The following is a 20,296-nucleotide window of genomic DNA, read 5'->3' on the forward strand; positions in this document are numbered from 1 at the left end:
TCTGATTGAGCGCCTCCAGGTGAGAGGCCCAAGCAAGACGCGCCCCGAGGAGCGTCTTGCCACATGTCAACACTGGGTCTGACTGAGCGCCTCCAGGTCAGAGGCCCAAGCAAGACGCGCCCCGAGGAGCGTCTTGCCATATGACAACAATGGGTCTGACTGAGAGCCTCCAGGAGAGAAGCCCAAGCAAGATGCGCCCCGAGGAGCGTCTTGCCACATGTCAGCACTCGGTCTGACTGAGCATCTCCAGGAGAGAGGCCCAAGCAAGACGCGCCCCGAGGAGCGTCTTGCCAAATGTCAGCACTCGGTCTGACTGAGCGCCTCCAGGAGAGAGGCCCGAGCAAGATGCGCCCCGAGGAGCGTCTCTCCACATGTCAGCACTCGGTCTGACTGAGCGCCTCCAGGAGAGAGGCCCAAGCAAGACGCGCCCCGAGGAGCGTCTTGCCACATGTCAACAATGGGTCTGACTGAGGGCCTCCAGGAGAGAAGTCCAAGCAAGACGCGCCCCAAGGAGCGTCTTGCCACATGTCAGCACTCGGTCTGACTGAGCGCCTCCAGGAGAGAGGCCCAAGCAAGACGCGCCCCGAGGAGCGTCTTGCCACATGTCACCTCTGGGTCTGACTGAGCACCTCCAGGAGAGAGGCCCAAGCAAGACGCGCCCCGAGGAGCGACTTGTCACATGTCAACACTGGGTATGACTGAGCTCCTCTGGGAGAGAGGCCCAAGCAAGAAACGCCCGAGGAGCGTCTTGACACATGTCAACACTGGGTCTGACTGAGTGCCTCCATGAGAGAAGCCCCAGCAAGACGCGCCCCGGGGAGCGTCTTGCCACATCTCAGCACTCGGTCTGTCTGAGCGCCTCCAGGAGAGAGGCCCAAGCAAGACGCGCCCCAAGGAGCGTCTTGCCACATGTCAACACTGGGTCTGACTGAGCGCCTCCAGGAGAGAGGCCCAAGCAAGACGCACCCGGAGGAGCGTGTTGCCACATGTCAACACTGGGTCTGACAGAGGGCCTCCAGGAGAGAAGCCCAAGCAAGAAGCGCCCCGAGGAGCGTCTTGCCACATGTCAGCACTCGGTCTTACTGAGCGCCTCCAGGAGAGAGGCCCAAATAAGACGCGCCCCGAGGAGCGTCTTGCCACATGTCAACAATGGGTCTGACTGAGGGCCTCCAGGAGAGAAGCCCAAGCAAGACGCGCCCCGAGGAGCGTCTTGCCACATGTCAGAACTCGGTCTGACTGAGCGCCTCCAGGAGAGAGGCCCAAGCAAGACGTGCCCCGAGGAGCGTCTTGCCACATGTCAACAATGGGTCTGACTGAGCGCCTCCAGGAGAGAGGCCCAGGCAAGACGCGCCCCGAGGAGCGTCTTGCCACATGTGAACACTGGGTCTGACTGAGCGCCTCCAGGAGAGAGGCCCAAGCAAGACGCGCCCCGAGGAGCGTCTTGTCACATGTCACTACTCGGTCTGACTGAGTGCCTCCAGGAGAGAGGCCCAAGCAAGACGTGCCCCGAGGAGCGTCTTGCCACATGTCAACAATGGGTCTGACTGAGGGCCTCCAGGAGAGAAGCCCAAGCAAGAAGCGCCCCGGGGAGCGTCTTGCCACATGTCAAGACTGGGTCTGACTGAGCGCCTCCAGGAGAGAGGCCCAAGCAAGACACGCCCCGAGGAGCGTCTTGAAACATGTCAACACTGGGTCTGACTGAGGGCCTCCATGAGAGAAGCCCAAGCAAGACGCGCCCCGAGGAGAGTCTTGCCACATGTCAACACTGGGTCTGAAGGAGGGCATCCAGGAGAGAGGCCAAAGCAATACGCGCCCCGAGGAGCGTCTTGCCACATGTCACCACTGGGTCTGACTGAGCGCCTCCAGGAGAGAGGCCCAAGCAAGAAGCGCCCCGAGGAGCGTCTTGCCACGTGTCAACAATGGGTCTGATTGAGGGCCTTCTGGAGAGAGGCCCAAGCAAGACGCGCCCCGAGGAGCGTCTTGCCACATGTCAACAATGGGTCTGACTGAGGGCCTCCAGGAGAGAAGCCCAAGCAAGACGCGCCGCGAGGAGCTTCTTGCCACATGTCAGCACTCGGTCTGACTGAGCGCCTCCAGGAGAGGCCAAAGCAAGATGCGCCCCGAGGAGCGTCTTGACACATGTCAACACTGGGTCTGACTGAGCGCCTCCAGGAGAGAGGCCCAAGCAAGATGCGCCCCGAGGAGCGTCTTGCCACATGTCAACACTGGGTCTGACAGAGGGCCTCAAGGAGAGAAGCCCAAGCAAGAAGCGCCCCGAGGAGCGTCTTGCCACATGTCAGCACTCGGTCTTACTGAGCGCCTCCAGGAGAGAGGCCCAAATAAGACGCGCCCCGAGTAGCGTCTTGCCACATGTCAACAATGGGTCTGACTGAGGGCCTCCAGCAGAGAAGCCCAAGCAAGACGCGCCCCGAGGAGCGTCTTTTCACATTTCAGAAATCGGTCTGACTGAGCGCCCCCAGGAGAGAGGCCCAAGCAAGACGTGCCCCGAGGAGCGTCTTGCCACATGTCAACAATGGGTCTGACTGAGCGCCTCCAGGAGAGAGGCCCAAGCAAGACGCGCCCCGAGGAGCTGTCTTGCCACATCTGAACACTGGGTCTGAATGAGCGCCTCCAGGAGAGAGGCCCAAGCAAGACGCGCCCCGAGGAGCGTCTTGTTACATGTCACTACTCGGTCTGACTGAGTGCCTCCAGGAGAGAGGCCTAAGCAAGACGTGCCCCGAGGAGCGTCTTGCCACATGTCAACAATGGGTCTGACTGAGGGCCTCCCGGAGAGAAGCCCAAGCAAGATGCGCCCCGAGGAGCGTCTCTCCACATGTCAGCACTCGGTCTGACTGAGCGCCTCCAGGAGAGAGGCCCAAGCAAGACGCGCCCCGAGGAGCGTCTTGCCACATGTCAACAATGGGTCTGACTGAGGGCCTCCAGGAGAGAAGTCCAAGCAAGACGCGCCCCAAGGAGCGTCTTGCCACATGTCAGCACTCGGTCTGACTGAGCGCCTCCAGGAGAGAGGCCCAAGCAAGACGCGCCCCGAGGAGCGTCTTGCCACATGTCACCTCTGGGTCTGACTGAGCACCTCCAGGAGAGAGGCCCAAGCAAGACGCGCCCCGAGGAGCGACTTGTCACATGTCAACACTGGGTATGACTGAGCTCCTCTGGGAGAGAGGCCCAAGCAAGAAACGCCCGAGGAGCGTCTTGACACATGTCAACACTGGGTCTGACTGAGTGCCTCCATGAGAGAAGCCCCAGCAAGACGCGCCCCGGGGAGCGTCTTGCCACATCTCAGCACTCGGTCTGTCTGAGCGCCTCCAGGAGAGAGGCCCAAGCAAGACGCGCCCCAAGGAGCGTCTTGCCACATGTCAACACTGGGTCTGACTGAGCGCCTCCAGGAGAGAGGCCCAAGCAAGACGCACCCGGAGGAGCGTGTTGCCACATGTCAACACTGGGTCTGACAGAGGGCCTGCAGGAGAGAAGCCCAAGCAAGAAGCGCCCCGAGGAGCGTCTTGCCACATGTCAGCACTCGGTCTTACTGAGCGCCTCCAGGAGAGAGGCCCAAATAAGACGCGCCCCGAGGAGCGTCTTGCCACATGTCAACAATGGGTCTGACTGAGGGCCTCCAGGAGAGAAGCCCAAGCAAGACGCGCCCCGAGGAGCGTCTTGCCACATGTCAGAACTCGGTCTGACTGAGCGCCTCCAGGAGAGAGGCCCAAGCAAGACGTGCCCCGAGGAGCGTCTTGCCACATGTCAACAATGGGTCTGACTGAGCGCCTCCAGGAGAGAGGCCCAGGCAAGACGCGCCCCGAGGAGCGTCTTGTCACATGTCACTACTCGGTCTGACTGAGTGCCTCCAGGAGAGAGGCCCAAGCAAGACGTGCCCCGAGGAGCGTCTTGCCACATGTCAACAATGGGTCTGACTGAGGGCCTCCAGGAGAGAAGCCCAAGCAAGAAGCGCCCCGGGGAGCGTCTTGCCACATGTCAACACTGGGTCTGACTGAGCGCCTCCAGGAGAGAGGCCCAAGCAAGACACTTCCCGAGGAGCGTCTTGAAACATGTCAACACTGGGTCTGACTGAGGGCCTCCATGAGAGAAGCCCAAGCAAGACGCGCCCCGAGGAGAGTCTTGCCACATGTCAACACTGGGTCTGAAGGAGGGCATCCAGGAGAGAGGCCCAAGCAATACGCGCCCCGAGGAGCGTCTTGCCACATGTCACCACTGGGTCTGACTGAGCGCCTCCAGGAGAGAGGCCCAAGCAAGAAGCGCCCCGAGGAGCGTCTTGCCACGTGTCAACAATGGGTCTGATTGAGGGCCTTCTGGAGAGAGGCCCAAGCAAGACGCGCCCCGAGGAGCGTCTTGCCACGTGTCAACAATGGGTCTGACTGAGGGCCTCCAGGAGAGAAGCCCAAGCAAGACGCGCCGCGAGGAGCTTCTTGCCACATGTCAGCACTCGGTCTGACTGAGCGCCTCCAGGAGAGGCCAAAGCAAGATGCGCCCCGAGGAGCGTCTTGACACATGTCAACACTGGGTCTGACTGAGCGCCTCCAGGAGAGAGGCCCAAGCAAGATGCGCCCCGAGGAGCGTCTTGCCACATGTCAACACTGGGTCTGACAGAGGGCCTCAAGGAGAGAAGCCCAAGCAAGAAGCGCCCCGAGGAGCGTCTTGCCACATGTCAGCACTCGGTCTTACTGAGCGCCTCCAGGAGAGAGGCCCAAATAAGACGCGCCCCGAGTAGCGTCTTGCCACATGTCAACAATGGGTCTGACTGAGGGCCTCCAGCAGAGAAGCCCAAGCAAGACGCGCCCCGAGGAGCGTCTTTTCACATTTCAGAACTCGGTCTGACTGAGCGCCTCCAGGAGAGAGGCCCAAGCAAGACGTGCCCCGAGGAGCGTCTTGCCACATGTCAACAATGGGTCTGACTGAGCGCCTCCAGGAGAGAGGCCCAAGCAAGACGCGCCCCGAGGAGCTGTCTTGCCACATCTGAACACTGGGTCTGAATGAGCGCCTCCAGGAGAGAGGCCCAAGCAAGACGCGCCCCGAGGAGCGTCTTGTTACATGTCACTACTCGGTCTGACTGAGTGCCTCCAGGAGAGAGGCCTAAGCAAGACGTGCCCCGAGGAGCGTCTTGCCACATGTCAACAATGGGTCTGACTGAGGGCCTCCCGGAGAGAAGCCCAAGCAAGAAGCGCCCCGGGGAGCGTCTTGCCACATGTCAACACTGGGTCTGACTGAGCGCCTCCAGGAGAGAGGCCCAAGCAAGACACGCCCCGAGGAGCGTCTTGACACATGTCAACAGTGGGTCTGACTTAGGGCCTCCATGAGAGAAGCCCAAGCAAGACGCGCCCCGAGGAGAGTCTTGCCACATGTCAACACTGGGTCTGACAGAGGGCATCCAGGAGAGAGGCCCAAGCAATACGCGCCCCGAGGAGCGTCTTGCCACATGTCACCACTGGGTCTGACTGAGCGCCTCCAGGAGAGAGGCCCAAGCAAGAAGCGCCCCGAGGAGCGTCTTGCCACGTGTCAACACTGGGTCTGATTGAGGGCCTTCTGGAGAGAGGCCCACGCAAGACGCGCCCCGAGGAGCGTCTTGCCACATGTGAACACTGGGTCTGACTGAGCGCCTCCAGGAGAGAGGCCCAAGCAAGACGCGCCCCGAGGAGCGTCTTGTCACATGTCACTACTCGGTCTGACTGAGTGCCTCCAGGAGAGAGGCCCAAGCAAGACGTGCCCCGAGGAGCGTCTTGCCACATGTCAACAATGGGTCTGACTGAGGGCCTCCAGGAGAGAAGCCCAAGCAAGAAGCGCCCCGGGGAGCGTCTTGCCACATGTCAACACTGGGTCTGACTGAGCGCCTCCAGGAGAGAGGCCCAAGCAAGACACGCCCCGAGGAGCGTCTTGAAACATGTCAACACTGGGTCTGACTGAGGGCCTCCATGAGAGAAGCCCAAGCAAGACGCGCCCCGAGGAGAGTCTTGCCACATGTCAACACTGGGTCTGAAGGAGGGCATCCAGGAGAGAGGCCCAAGCAATACGCGCCCCGAGGAGCGTCTTGCCACATGTCACCACTGGGTCTGACTGAGCGCCTCCAGGAGAGAGGCCCAAGCAAGAAGCGCCCCGAGGAGCGTCTTGCCACGTGTCAACAATGGGTCTGATTGAGGGCCTTCTGGAGAGAGGCCCAAGCAAGACGCGCCCCGAGGAGCGTCTTGCCACATGTCAACAATGGGTCTGACTGAGGGCCTCCAGGAGAGAAGCCCAAGCAAGACGCGCCGCGAGGAGCTTCTTGCCACATGTCAGCACTCGGTCTGACTGAGCGCCTCCAGGAGAGGCCAAAGCAAGATGCGCCCCGAGGAGCGTCTTGACACATGTCAACACTGGGTCTGACTGAGCGCCTCCAGGAGAGAGGCCCAAGCAAGATGCGCCCCGAGGAGCGTCTTGCCACATGTCAACACTGGGTCTGACAGAGGGCCTCAAGGAGAGAAGCCCAAGCAAGAAGCGCCCCGAGGAGCGTCTTGCCACATGTCAGCACTCGGTCTTACTGAGCGCCTCCAGGAGAGAGGCCCAAATAAGACGCGCCCCGAGTAGCGTCTTGCCACATGTCAACAATGGGTCTGACTGAGGGCCTCCAGCAGAGAAGCCCAAGCAAGACGCGCCCCGAGGAGCGTCTTTTCACATTTCAGAACTCGGTCTGACTGAGCGCCTCCAGGAGAGAGGCCCAAGCAAGACGTGCCCCGAGGAGCGTCTTGCCACATGTCAACAATGGGTCTGACTGAGCGCCTCCAGGAGAGAGGCCCAAGCAAGACGCGCCCCGAGGAGCTGTCTTGCCACATCTGAACACTGGGTCTGAATGAGCGCCTCCAGGAGAGAGGCCCAAGCAAGACGCGCCCCGAGGAGCGTCTTGTTACATGTCACTACTCGGTCTGACTGAGTGCCTCCAGGAGAGAGGCCCAAGCAAGACACGCCCCGAGGAGCGTCTTGACACATGTCAACAGTGGGTCTGACTTAGGGCCTCCATGAGAGAAGCCCAAGCAAGACGCGCCCCGAGGAGAGTCTTGCCACATGTCAACACTGGGTCTGACAGAGGGCATCCAGGAGAGAGGCCCAAGCAATACGCGCCCCGAGGAGCGTCTTGCCACATGTCACCACTGGGTCTGACTGAGCGCCTCCAGGAGAGAGGCCCAAGCAAGAAGCGCCCCGAGGAGCGTCTTGCCACGTGTCAACACTGGGTCTGATTGAGGGCCTTCTGGAGAGAGGCCCACGCAAGACGCGCCCCGAGGAGCGTCTTGCCACATGTCAACAATGGGTCTGACTGAGGGCCTCCAGGAGAGAAGTCCAAGCAAGACGCGCCCCGAGGAGCGTCTTGCCACAGGTCAGCACTCGGTCTGACTGAGCGCCTCCAGGAGAGAGGCCCAAGCAAGACGCGCCCCGAGGAGCGTCTTGCCACATGTCAGAACTCGGTCTGACTGAGCGCCTCCAGGAGAGAGGCCCAAGCAAGACGCGCCCCGAGGAGCGTCTTGCCACATGACAACAATGGGTCTGACTGACAGCCTCCAGGAGAAAAGCCCAAGCAAGATGCGCCCCGAGGAGCGTCTTGCCACATGTCAACAATGGGTCTGACTGAGGGCCTCCAGGAGAGAAGTCCAAGCAAGACGCGCCCCAAGGAGCGTCTTGCCACATGTCAGCACTCGGTCTGACTGAGCGCCTCCAGGAGAGAGGCCCAAGCAAGACGCGCCCCGAGGAGCGTCTTGTCACATGTCAACACTGGGTCTGACTGAGCGCCTCCGGGAGAGAGGCCCAAGCAAGAAATGCCCGAGGAGCGTCTTGACACATGTCAACACTGGGTCTGACTGAGTGCCTCCATGAGAGAAGCCCCAGCAAGACGCGCCCCGGGGAGCGTCTTGCCACATGTCAGCACTTGGTCTGACTGAGCGCCTCCAGGAGAGAGGCCCAAGCAAGACGCGCCCCGAGGAGCGTCTTGCCACATGTCAACACTGGGTCTGACTGAGCGCCTCCAGGAGAGAGGCCCAAGCAAGACGCGCCCGGAGGAGCGTTTTGCCACATGTCAACACTGGGTCTGACAGAGGGCCTCAAGGAGAGAGGCCCAAGCAAGATGCGCCCCGAGGAGCATCTTGCCACATGTCAACAATGGGTCTGACTGAGGGCCTCCAGGAGAGAAGCCCAAGCAAGAAGCGCCCCGAGGAGCTTCTTGCCACATGTCAGCACTCGGTCTTACTGAGCGCCTCAAGGAGAGAGGCCCAAATAAGACGCGCCCCGAGTAGCGTCTTGCCACATGTCAACAATGGGTCTGACTGAGGGGCTCCAGCAGAGAAGCCCAAGCAAGACGCGCCCCGAGGTGCGTCTTTTCACATGTCAGAACTCGGTCTGACTGAGCGCCTCCAGGAGAGAGGCTCAAGCAAGACGTGCCCCGAGGAGCGTCTTGCGACATGTCAACAATGGGTCTGACTGAGCGCCTCCAGATGAGAGGCCCAAGCAAGACGCGCCCCGAGGAGCGTCTTGCCACATCTGAACACTGGGTCTGAATGAGCGCCTCCAGGAGAGAGGCCCAAGCAAGACGCGCCCCGAGGAGCGTCTTGTCACATGTCTCTACTCGGTCTGACTGAGTGCCTCCAGGAGAGAGGCCTAAGCAAGAAGCGCCCCGGGGAGCGTCTTGCCACATGTCAACACTGGGTCTGACTGAGCGCCTCCAGGAGAGAGGCCCAAGCAAGACACGGCCCGAGGAGCGTCTTGACACATGTCAACAGTGGGTCTGACTGAGGGCCTCCATGAGAGAAGCCCAAGCAAGACGCGCCCCGAGGAGAGTCTTGCCACATGTCAACACTGGGTCTGACAGAGGGCATCCAGGAGAGAGGCCAAAGCAATATGCGCCCCGAGGAGCGTCTTGCCACATGTCACCACTGGGTCTGACTGAGCGCCTCCAGGAGAGAGGCCCAAGCAAGAAGCGCCCCGAGGAGCGTCTTGCCACGTGTCAACACTGGGTCTGATTGAGGGCCTTCTGGAGAGAGGCCCAAGCAAGACGCGCCCCGAGGAGCGTCTTGCCACATGTCAGCAATGGGTCTGACTGAGGGCCTCCAGGAGAGAAGCCCAAGCAAGACGCGCCGTGAGGAGCTTCTTGCCACATGTCAGCACTCGGTCTGACTGAGCGCCTCCAGGAGAGAGGGCCAAGCAAGACGCGCCCGAGGAGCGTCTTGCCACAAGTCAACACTGGGTCTGACTGAGCGCCTCCAGGAGAGAGGCCCAAGCAAGATGCGCCCCGAGGAGCGTCTTGCCACATGTCAACGAAGGGTCTGACTGAGGGCCTCCAGGAGAGAAGCCCAAGCAAGACGCGCCCCGAGGAGCGTCTTGCCACATGTCAGCACTAGGTCTGACTGAGCGCCTCCAGGAGAGAGGCCCAAGCAAGACGCGCCCCGAGGAGCGTCTTGCCACATGTCAACACTGGGTCTGACTGAGCACCTCCAGGAGAGAGGCCCAAGCAAGAAACGCCCGAGGAGCGTCCTGACACATGTCAACACTGGGTCTGACTGATCGCCTCCCCAGGAGAGAGGCCCAAGCAAGACGCGCCCCGAGGAGCGTCTTGCCACATGTCAACACTGGGTCTGACTGAGCGCCTCCAGGTGAGAGGCCCAAGCAAGACGCGCCCCGAGGAGCGTCTTGCCACATGTCAACACTGGGTCTGACTGAGCGCCTCCAGGTGAGAGGCCCAAGCAAAAAGCGCCCCGAGGAGCGTCTTGCCACATGACAACAATGGGTCTGACTGAGAGCCTCCAGGAGAGAAGCCCAAGCAAGATGCGCTCCGAGGAGCGTCTTGCCACTTGTCAGCACTCGGTCTGACTGAGCGCCTCCAGGAGAGAGGCCCAAGCAAGACGCGCCCCGAGGAGCGTCTTGCCACATGTCAGCACTCGGTCTGACTGATCGCCTCCCCAGGAGAGAGGCCCAAGCAAGACGCGCCCCGAGGAGCGTCTTGCCACATGTCAACACTGGGTCTGATTGAGCGCCTCCAGGTGAGAGGCCCAAGCAAGACGCGCCCCGAGGAGCGTCTTGCCACATGTCAACACTGGGTCTGACTGAGCGCCTCCAGGTGAGAGGCCCAAGCAAGACGCGCCCCGAGGAGCGTCTTGCCACATGACAACAATGGGTCTGACTGAGGGCCTCCAGGAGAGAAGCCCAAGCAAGACGCGCCGCGAGGAGCTTCTTGCCACATGTCAGCACTCGGTCTGACTGAGCGCCTCCAGGAGAGGCCAAAGCAAGATGCGCCCCGAGGAGCGTCTTGCCACATGTCAGCACTCGGTCTGACTGAGCATCTCCAGGAGAGAGGCCCAAGCAAGACGCGCCCCGAGGAGCGTCTTGCCACATGTCAGCACTCGGTCTGACTGAGCGCCTCCAGGAGAGAGGCCCGAGCAAGATGCGCCCCGAGGAGCGTCTCTCCACATGTCAGCACTCGGTCTGACTGAGCGCCTCCAGGAGAGAGGCCCAAGCAAGACGCGCCCCGAGGAGCGTCTTGCCACATGTCAACAATGGGTCTGACTGAGGGCCTCCAGGAGAGAAGTCCAAGCAAGACGCGCCCCAAGGAGCGTCTTGCCACATGTCAGCACTCGGTCTGACTGAGCGCCTCCAGGAGAGAGGCCCAAGCAAGACGCGCCCCGAGGAGCGACTTGTCACATGTCAACACTGGGTATGACTGAGCTCCTCTGGGAGAGAGGCCCAAGCAAGAAACGCCCGAGGAGCGTCTTGACACATGTCAACACTGGGTCTGACTGAGTGCCTCCATGAGAGAAGCCCCAGCAAGACGCGCCCCGGGGAGCGTCTTGCCACATCTCAGCACTTGGTCTGTCTGAGCGCCTCCAGGAGAGAGGCCCAAGCAAGACGCGCCCCAAGGAGCGTCTTGCCACATGTCAACACTGGGTCTGACTGAGCGCCTCCAGGAGAGAGGCCCAAGCAAGACGCACCCGGAGGAGCGTTTTGCCACATGTCAACACTGGGTCTGACAGAGGGCCTCCAGGAGAGAAGCCCAAGCAAGAAGCGCCCCGAGGAGCGTCTTGCCACATGTCAGCACTTGGTCTTACTGAGCGCCTCCAGGAGAGAGGCCCAAATAAGACGCGCCCCGAGGAGCGTCTTGCCACATGTCATCAATGGGTCTGACTGAGGGCCTCCAGGAGAGAAGCCCAAGCAAGACGCGCCCCGAGGAGCGTCTTGCCACATGTCAGAACTCGGTCTGACTGAGCGCCTCCAGGAGAGAGGCCCAAGCAAGACGTGCCCCGAGGAGCGTCTTGCCACATGTCAACAATGGGTCTGACTGAGCGCCTCCAGGAGAGAGGCCCAAGCAAGACGCGCCCCGAGGAGCGTCTTGTCACATGTCACTACTCGGTCTGACTGGGTGCCTCCAGGAGAGAGGCCCAAGCAAGACGTGCCCCGAGGAGCGTCTTGCCACATGTCAACAATGGGTCTGACTGAGGGCCTCCAGGAGAGAAGCCCAAGCAAGAAGCGCCCCGGGGAGCGTCTTGCCACATGTCAACACTGGGTCTGACTGAGCGCCTCCAGGAGAGAGGCCCAAGCAAGACACGCCCCGAGGAGCGTCTTGAAACATGTCAACACTGGGTCTGACTGAGGGCCTCCATGAGAGAAGCCCAAGCAAGACGCGCCCCGAGGAGAGTCTTGCCACATGTCAACACTGGGTCTGAAGGAGGGCATCCAGGAGAGAGGCCCAAGCAATACGCGCCCGGAGGAGCGTCTTGCCACATGTCACCACTGGGTCTGACTGAGCGCCTCCAGGAGAGAGGCCCAAGCAAGAAGCGCCCCGAGGAGCGTCTTGCCACGTGTCAACAATGGGTCTGATTGAGGGCCTTCTGGAGAGAGGCCCAAGCAAGACGCGCCCCGAGGAGCGTCTTGCCACATGTCAACAATGGGTCTGACTGAGGGCCTCCAGGAGAGAAGCCCAAGCAAGACGCGCCGCGAGGAGCTTCTTGCCACATGTCAGCACTCGGTCTGACTGAGCGCCTCCAGGAGAGGCCAAAGCAAGATGCGCCCCGAGGAGCGTCTTGACACATGTCAACACTGGGTCTGACTGAGCGCCTCCAGGAGAGAGGCCCAAGCAAGACGCGCCCCGAGGAGCGTCTTGCCACGTGTCAACACTGGGTCTGACTTAGCGCCTCCAGGAGAGAGGCCCAAGCAAGATGCGCCCCGAGGAGCGTCTTGCCAATTGTCACCACTGGGTCTGACTGAGCTCCTCCAGGAGACAGGCCCAAGCAAGACGCGCCCCGAGGAGCGTCTTGCCACGTGTCACCACTGGGTCTGATTGAGCACCTCCAGGAGAGAGGCCCAAGCAAGACGCACCCCGAGGAGCGTCTTGACACATGTCTCCTCTGTGTCTGACTGAGCGCCTCCAGGAGAGAGGCCCAAGCAAGACGCGCCCCGAGGAGCGTCTTGCCTTATGTCAGCACTCGGTCTGACTGAGCGCCTCCAGGAGAGAGGCCCAAGCAAGACGCGCCCGGAGGAGCGTCTTGCCACATGTCAGCACTCGGTCTGACTGAGCGCCTCCAGGAGAGAGGCCCAAGCAAGACGCACCCCGAGGAGCGTCTTGACACATGTCTCCTCTGTGTCTGACTGAGCGCCTCCAGGAGAGAGGCCCAAGCAAGACGTGCCCCGAGGAGCGTCTTGCCAAATGTAAACACTGGGTCTGACTGAGTGCCTCCATGAGAGAAGCCCCAGCAAGACGCGCCCCGAGGAGCGTCTTGCCACATGTCAACACTGGGTCTGACTGAGCACCTCCAGGAGAGAGGCCCAAGCAAGACGCGCCCCGAGGAGCGTCTTGCCACATGTCAACACTGGGTCTGACTGAGCGCCTCCAGGAGAGAGGCCCGAGGAGCGTCTTGCCACATGAAACCTCTGGGTCTGACTGAGCGCCTCCAGGAGAGAGGCCCAAGCAAGAAACGCCCGAGGAGCGTCTTGACACATGTCAACACTGGGTCTGACTTAGCGCTTCCAGGAGAGAGGTCCAAGCAACACGCGCCCCGAGGAGCGTCTTGCCACATGTCAACACTGGGTCTGACTGAGTGCCTCCAAGAGAGAAGCCCCAGCAAGACGCGCCCCGAGGAGCATCTTGTCACATGTCACTACTCGGTCTGACTGAGCGCCTCCAGGAGAGAGGCCCAAGCAAGACGTGCCCCGAGGAGCGTCTTGCCACATGTCAACAATGGGTGTGACTGAGGGCCTCCAGGAGATAAGCCCAAGCAAGAAGCACCCCGAGGAGCGTCTTGCCACAGTTCAACACTGGGTCTGACTGAGCGCCTCCAGGAGAGAGGCCCAAGCAAGACACGCCCAGAGGAGCGTCTTGACACATGTCAACACTGGGTCTGACTGAGGGCCTCCATGTGAGAAGCCCAAGCAAGACGCGTCCCGAGGAGCGTCTTGCCACATGTCAACAATGGGTCTGACTGAGGGCCTCCAGGAGAGACCAAGGAAGACGCGCCCCGAGGAGCTTCTTGCCACATGTCAGCACTCGGTCTGACTGAGCGCTTCCAGGAGAGAGGCCAAAGCAAGATGCGCCCCGGGGAGCGTCTTGACACATGTCAACACTGGGTCTGACAGAGGGCCTCCATGAGAGAGGCCCAAGCAAGACGCGCCCCGAGGAGTGTCTTGCCACATGTCAACACTGGGTCTGACTGAGCGCCTCCAGGAGAGAGGCCCAAGCAAGACGCGCCCCGAGGAGCGTCTTGCCACGTGTCAACACTGGGTCTGACTTAGCGCCTCCAGGAGATAGGCCCAAGCAAGATGCGCCCCGAGAAGCGTCTTGCCACGTGTCATTACTGGGTCTGACTGAGCTCCTCCAGGAGAGAGGCCCAAGCAAGACGCGCCCCGAGGAGCGTCTTGCCACATGTCACTACTCGGTTTAACTGAGCGCCTCCAGGAGAGAGGTCCAAGCAAGACGCGCCCCGAGGAGCGTCTTGCCACATGTCAACAATGGGTCTGACTGAGGGCCTCCAGGAGAGAAGCCCAAGCAAGACGCGCCCCGAGGAGCGTCTTGCCACATGTCAACACTGGGTCTGACTGAGGGCCTCCAGGAGAGAGGCCCAAATAAGACGCGCCCCGAGGAGCGTCTTGCCACATGTCAACAATGGGTCTGACTGAGGGCCTCCAGGAGAGAAGCCCAAGCAAGACGCGCCCCGAGGAGCGTCTTGCCACATGTCAGCACTCGGTCTGACTGAGCGCCTCCAGGAGAGAGGCCCAAGCAAGACGCGCCCCGAGGAGCGTCTTGCCACATGTGAACACTGGGTCTGACTGAGCGCCTCCAGGAGAGAGGCCCAAGCAAGACGCGCCCGGAGGAGCGTCTTGCCACATGTCAGCACTCGGTCTGACTGAGCGCCTCCAGGAGAGAGGCCCAATCAAGACGCGCCCCGAGGAGCGTCTTGACACATGTCTCCTCTGGGTCTGACTGAGCGCCTCCAGGAGAGAGGCCCAAGCAAGACGTGCCCCGAGGAGCATCTTGCCACATGTCAACACTGGGTCTGACTGAGTGCCTCCATGAGAGAAGCCCCAGCAAGACGCGCCCCGAGGAGCGTCTTGCTTCATGTCAACACTGGGTCTGACTGAGTGCCTCCATGAGAGAAGCCCCAGCAAGACGCGCCCCGAGGAGCGTCTTGCCACATGTCACTACTCGGTCTGACTGAGCGCCTCCAGGAGAGAGGCCCAAGCAAGACGTGCCCCGAGGAGCGTCTTGCCACATGTCAACACTGGGTCTGACTGAGGGCCTCGAGGAGAGAAGCCCAAGCAAGACGCGCCCCGAAGAGCTTCTTTCCACATGTCAACAATGGGTCTAACTGAGGGCCTCCAGGAGAGAAGCCCAAGCAAGACGCACCCCGAGGAGCTTCTTGCTACATGTCAGGACTCGGTCTGACTGAGCGCCTCCAGGAGAGAGGCCAAAGCAAGACGCGCCCCGAGGAGCGTCTTGACACATGTCAACACTGGGTCTGACAGAGGGCCTCCATGAGAGAGGCCCAAGCAAGACGCGCCCCGAGGAGTGTCTTGCCACATGTCAACACTGTGTCTGACTGAGCGCCTCCAGGAGAGAGGCCAAAAGCAAGACGCGCCCCGAGGAGCGTCTTGCCACGTGTCACCACTGGGTCTGACTGAGCTCCTCCAGGAGAGAGGCCCAAGCAAGACGCGCCCCGAGGAGCGTCTTGCCACGTGTCACCACTGGGTCTGATTGAGCACCTCCAGGAGAGAGGCCCCAGCAAGACGAGCCCCGAGGAGCGTCTTGCCAGATGTCACTTCTCGGTCTAACTGAGCGCCTCCAGGAGAGAGGTCCAAGCAAGACGCGCCCCGAGGAGCGTCTTGCCACATGTCACTACTCGGTCTGACTGAGCGCCTCCAGGAGAGAGGCCCAAGCAAGACGTGCCCCGAGGAGCGTCTTGCCACATGTCAACAATGGGTCTGACTGAGGGCCTCCAGGAGACAAGCCCAAGCAATACGCGCCCCGAGGAGCGTCTTTTCACATGTCAGAACTCAGTCTGACTGAGCGCCTCCAGGAGAGAGGCCCAAGCAAGACGTGCCACGAGGAGCGTCTTGCCACATGTCAACAATGGGTCTGACTGAGCGCCTCCAGGAGAGAGGCCCAAGCAAGACGCGCCCCGAAGAGCGTCTTGCCACATCTGAACACTGGGTCTGAATGAGCGCCTCCAGGAGAGAGGCCCAAGCAAGACGCGCCCCGAGGAGCGTCTTGTCACATGTCACTACTCGGTCTGACTGAGTGCTTCCAGGAGAGAGGCCTAAGCAAGACGTGCCCCGAGGAGCGTCTTGCCACATGTCAACAATGGGTCTGACTGAGGGCCTCCCGGAGAGAAGCCCAAGCAAGAAGCGCCCCGGGGAGCGTCTTGCCACATGTCAACACTGGGTCTGACTGAGCGCCTCCAGGAGAGAGGCCCAAGCAAGACACGCCCCGAGGAGCGTCTTGACACATGTCAACAGTGGGTCTGACTGAGGGCCTCCATGAGAGAAGCCCAAGCAAGACGCGCCCCGAGGAGAGTCTTGCCACATGTCAACACTGGGTCTGACAGAGGGCATCCAGGAGAGAGGCCCAAGCAATACGCGCCCCGAGGAGCGTCTTGCCACATGTCACCACGGGGTCTGACTGAGCGCCTCCAGGAGAGAGGCCCAAGCAAGAAGCGCCCCGAGGAGCGTCTTGCCACGTGTCAACACTGGGTCTGATTGAGGGCCTTCTGGAGAGAGGCCCAAGCAAGACGCGCCCCGAGGAGCGTCTTGCCACATGTCAACAATGGGTCTGACTGAGGGCCTCCAGGAGAGAAGCCCAAGCAAGACGCGCCGTGAGGAGCTTCTTGCCACATGTCAGCACTCGGTCTGACTGAGCGCCTCCAGGAGAGAGAGCCAAGCAAGACGCGCCCCGAGGAGCGTCTTGCCACAAGTCAACACTGGGTCTGACTGAGCGCCTCCAGGAGAGAGGCCCAAGCAAGATGCGCCCCGAGGAGCGTCTTGCCACATGTCAACGAAGGGTCTGACTGAGGGCCTCCAGGAGAGAAGCCCAAGCAAGACGCGCCCCGAGGAGCGTCTTGCCACATGTCAGCACTAGGTCTGACTGAGCGCCTCCAGGAGAGAGGCCCAAGCAAGACGCGCCCCGAGGAGCGTCTTGCCACATGTCAACACTGGGTCTGACTGAGCGCCTCCAGGAGAGAGGCCCAAGTAAGAAACGCCCGAGGAGCGTCTTGACACATGTCAACACTGGGTCTGACTGATCGCCTCCCCAGGAGAGAGGCCCAAGCAAGACGCGCCCCGAGGAGCGTCTTGCCACATGTCAACACTGGGTCTGACTGAGCGCCTCCAGGTGAGAGGCCCAAGCAAGACGCGCCCCGAGGAGCGTCTTGCCACATGTCAACACTGGGTCTGACTGAGCGCCTCCAGGAGAGAGGCCCAGGCAAGACGCGCCCCGAGGAGCGTCTTGCCACATGTGAACACTGGGTCTGACTGAGCGCCTCCAGGAGAGAGGCCCAAGCAAGACGCGCCCCGAGGAGCATCTTGCCACATGTCAACACTGGGTCTGACTGAGCGCCTCCAGGAGAGAGGCCCAAGCAAGACGCGCCCCGAGGAGCGTCTTGTCACATGTCACTACTCGGTCTGACTGAGTGCCTCCAGGAGAGAGGCCCAAGCAAGACGTGCCCCGAGGAGCATCTTGCCACATGTCAACAATGGGTCTGACTGAGGGCCTCCAGGAGAGAAGCCCAAGCAAGAAGCGCCCCGGGGAGCGTCTTGCCACATGTCAACACTGGGTCTGACTGAGCGCCTCCAGGAGAGAGGCCCAAGCAAGACACGCCCCGAGGAGCGTCTTGAAACATGTCAACACTGGGTCTGACTGAGGGCCTCCATGAGAGAAGCCCAAGCAAGACGCGCCCCGAGGAGAGTCTTGCCACATGTCAACACTGGGTCTGAAGGAGGGCATCCAGGAGAGAGGCCCAAGCAATACGCGCCCCGAGGAGCGTCTTGCCACATGTCACCACTGGGTCTGACTGAGCGCCTCCAGGAGAGAGGCCCAAGCAAGAAGCGCCCCGAGGAGCGTCCTTCCACGTGTCAACAATGGGTCTGATTGAGGGCCTTCTGGAGAGAGGCCCAAGCAAGACGCGCCCCGAGGAGCATCTTGCCACATGTCAACAATGGGTCTGACTGAGGGCCTCCAGGAGAGAAGCCCAAGCAAGACGCGCCGCGAGGAGCTTCTTGCCACATGTCAGCACTCGGTCTGACTGAGCGCCTCCAGGAGAGGCCAAAGCAAGACGCGCCCCGAGGAGGGTCTTGACACATGTCAACACTGGGTCTGACAGAGGGCCTCCATGAGAGAGGCCCAAGCAAGACGCGCCCCGAGGAGAGTCTTGCCACATGTCAACACTGGGTCTGACTGAGCGCCTCCAGGAGAGAGGCCCAAGCAAGACGCGCCCCGAGGAGCGTCTTGCCACGTGTCAACACTGGGTCTGACTTAGCGCCTCCAGGAGAGAGGCCCAAGCAAGATGCGCCCCGAGGAGCGTCTTGCCAGTTGTCACCACTGGGTCTGACTGAGCGCCTCCAGGAGAGAGGCCCAAGCAAGACGCACCCCAAGGAGCGTCTTGACACATGTCTCCTCTGGGTCTGACTGAGCGCCTCCAGGAGAGAGGCCCAAGCAAGACGTGCCCCGAGGAGCGTCTTGCCACATGTAAACACTGGGTCTGACTGAGTGCCTCCATGAGAGAGGCCCAAGCAAGATGCGCCCCGAGGAGCGTCTTGCCACATGTCAGCACTCGGTCTGACTGAGCGCCTCCAGGAGAGAGGCCCAAGCAAGACGCGCCCCGAGGAGAGTCTTGCCACATGTCAGCACTCGGTCTGACTGATCGCCTCCCCAAGAGAGAGGCCCAAGCAAGACGCGCCCCGAGGAGCGTCTTGCCACATGTCAACACTGGGTCTGACTGAGCGCCTCCAGGTGAGAGGCCCAAGCAAGACGCGCCCCGAGGAGCATCTTGCCACATGTCAACACTGGGTCTGACTGAGCGCCTCCAGGTGAGAGGCCTAAGCAAGACGCGCCCCGAGGAGCGTCTTGCCACATGACAACAATGGGTCTGACTGAGCGCCTCCAGGAGAGAGGCCCCAGCAAGAAGCGCTCTCGGGGCTTTTCTTGCTTGGGCTTATCTCCTGGAGGCCCTCAGTCACACCCATTGTTGACATGTGGCAAGACGCTCCTCGGGGCACGTCTTGCTTGTGCCTCTCTCCTGGAGGCGCTCAGTCAGACCGAGTAGTGACATGTGACAAGACGCTCCTCGGGGCGCGTCTTGCTGGGGCTTCTCTCATGGAGGCACTCAGTCAGACCCAGTGTTGACATGTGGCAAGATGCTCCTCGGGCGTTTCTTGCTTGGCCCTCTCTCCTGGAGGCGCTCAGTCAGACCCAGAGGTTTCATGTGGCAAGACGCTCCTCGGGCCTCTCTCCTGGAGGCGCTCAGTCAGACCCAGTGTTGACATGTGGCAAGACGCTCCTTGGGGTGCGTCTTGCTTGGGCCTCTCTCCTGGAGGTGCTCAGTCAGACCCAGTGTTGACATTTGGCAAGACGCTCCTCGGGGCGCGTCTTGCTGGGGCTTCTCTCATGGAGGCACTCAGTCAGACCCAGTGTTTACATGTGGCAAGACGCTCCTCGGGGCACGTCTTGCTTGGGCCTCTCTCCTGGAGGCGCTCAGTCAGACCCAGTGGTGACAACTGGCAAGACGCTCCTCGGGGCGCATCTTGCTTGGGCCTCTCTCCTGGAGGCGCTAAGTCAGACCCAGTGTTGACACGTGGTAAGACGCTCCTCGGGGCGCGTCTTGCTTGGGCCTCTCTCCTGGAGGCGCTCAGTCAGACCCAGTGTTGACATGTGGCAAGACTCTCCTCGGGGCGCGTCTTGCTTGGGCCTCTCTCATGGAGGCCCTCTGTCAGACCCAGTGTTGACATGTGTCAAGACCCTCCTCGGGGCGCGTCTTGCTTTGGCCTCTCCTGGAGGCGCTCAGTCAGACCGAGTGCTGACATGTGGCAAGAAGCTCCTCGCGGCGCGTCTTGCTTGGGCTTCTCTCCTGGAGGCCCTCAGTCAGACCCATTGTTGACATGTGGCAAGATGCTCCTCGGGGCGCGTCTTGCTTGGGCCTCTCTCCAGAAGGCCCTCAATCAGACCCATTGTTGACACGTGGAAGGACGCTCCTCGGGGCGCTTCTTGCTTGGGCCTCTCTCCTGGAGGCGCTCAGTCAGACCCAGTGGTGACATGTGGCAAGACGCTCCTCGGGGCGCGTATTGCTTGGGCCTCTCTCCTGGATGCCCTCCTTCAGACCCAGTGTTGACATGTGGCAAGACTCTCCTCGGGGCGCGTCTTGCTTGGGCTTCTCTCATGGAGGCCCTCAGTCAGACCCAGTGTTGACATGTTTCAAGACGCTCCTCGGGGCGTGTCTTGCTTGGGCCTCTCTCCTGGAGGCGCTCAGTCAGACCCAGTGTTGACATGTGGCAAGACGCTCCCCGGGGCGCTTCTTGCTTGGGCTTCTCTCCTGGAGGCCCTCAGTCAGACCCATTGTTGACATGTGGCAAGATGCTCCTCGGGGCACGTCTTGCTTGGGCCTCTCTCCTGGAGGCACTCAGTCAGACCGAGTAGTGACATGTGACAAGACGCTCCTCGGGGCGCGTCTTGCTTGGGCCTCTCTCCTGGAGGCGCTCAGTCAGACCCAGTGTTGACATGTGGCAAGATGCTCCTCGGGGCGCGTCTTGCTTGGGCCTCTCTCCTGGAGGCGCTCAGTCA

Source organism: Nothobranchius furzeri, chromosome 2, assembly GCF_043380555.1.
Source record: "Nothobranchius furzeri strain GRZ-AD chromosome 2, NfurGRZ-RIMD1, whole genome shotgun sequence".
In the NCBI taxonomy this organism is placed as follows: Eukaryota; Metazoa; Chordata; class Actinopteri; order Cyprinodontiformes; family Nothobranchiidae; genus Nothobranchius; species Nothobranchius furzeri.